Genomic DNA, 923 nt, shown 5'->3' on the forward strand with positions numbered 1-923 from the left:
TGAGCTTGCCAGAAAGAGACAGAGAGATAGAAAGCGAGAACTCACCCCCCAGGGGGGATGGCCATGCTGCAATGCCTTCTCCTCCATTCTCCTCTCGGGATCTTGGGCATGCACGCACACATGCTGGCATGAGTTTAAGCCACCGGGACCGAGACTCTAACTGCAGTCAACTACATGGGAGTCCAGCAACATAGCCATTACACTAACTGCTGGTCCCTCATTCTCCCCTTTTTATACAGATGTTAACATACTGTACGGCGTCTTTTTCCTTGTAACCATCTTTCTTGGCTGTGGGTCCGCCCCAACACAGATAGACTATCACGTGTTGTTTCCCTGTTCACGTCCCTGATCTGTTTAGCGGGTTCCAGCGGACGGTCTTTCATTGTTTGCTATTACAGACGGTGCCCTTAATTGGGCACCATCTCACACATGTGAGAGTAACTCAGGGGTACCTCCCTCCGAGTGGAATGGGTAACTCGGAGTTCGTTAGTGCACTAGCAGAAAGGGTGGACTTGAGACGCCCTACATCCGGAAGACCAGCTCTTCGCGCCTTCCATTTTAAACTACCTTAATATTTAAAACACTAAGTCACCCAAGTAAAACATTACCAGGCTTATCCTGCAGATGAGGTCCATTCACTCGGAAGGGTGTCTGGTAAAATGTGCATGTTCCCTATGGTTTCCCAGTCCTACCTCTTTTCATCACCACATTCACCTCAAAATTAACCACTCTGGGGGCCAGCAGGTGGCATGGTGGTTAAAGGCGCTGGACTCCCACATGACTGACCATGGCTCAAGTCCCAGACCTGGAGGCTTGCTTTCTCACTTTCCCTCTCTCTAGTCAAATTTTTAATAATAATAATAATAATAATAATAATAAATGAAGTTAAATAAAATAATCCTTTAAAAAAATTAACCACTCTG

Source organism: Tupaia chinensis, unplaced genomic scaffold (genome assembly GCF_000334495.1).
Source record: "Tupaia chinensis unplaced genomic scaffold, TupChi_1.0 Scaffold000049_1, whole genome shotgun sequence".
In the NCBI taxonomy this organism is placed as follows: domain Eukaryota; kingdom Metazoa; phylum Chordata; class Mammalia; order Scandentia; family Tupaiidae; genus Tupaia; species Tupaia belangeri.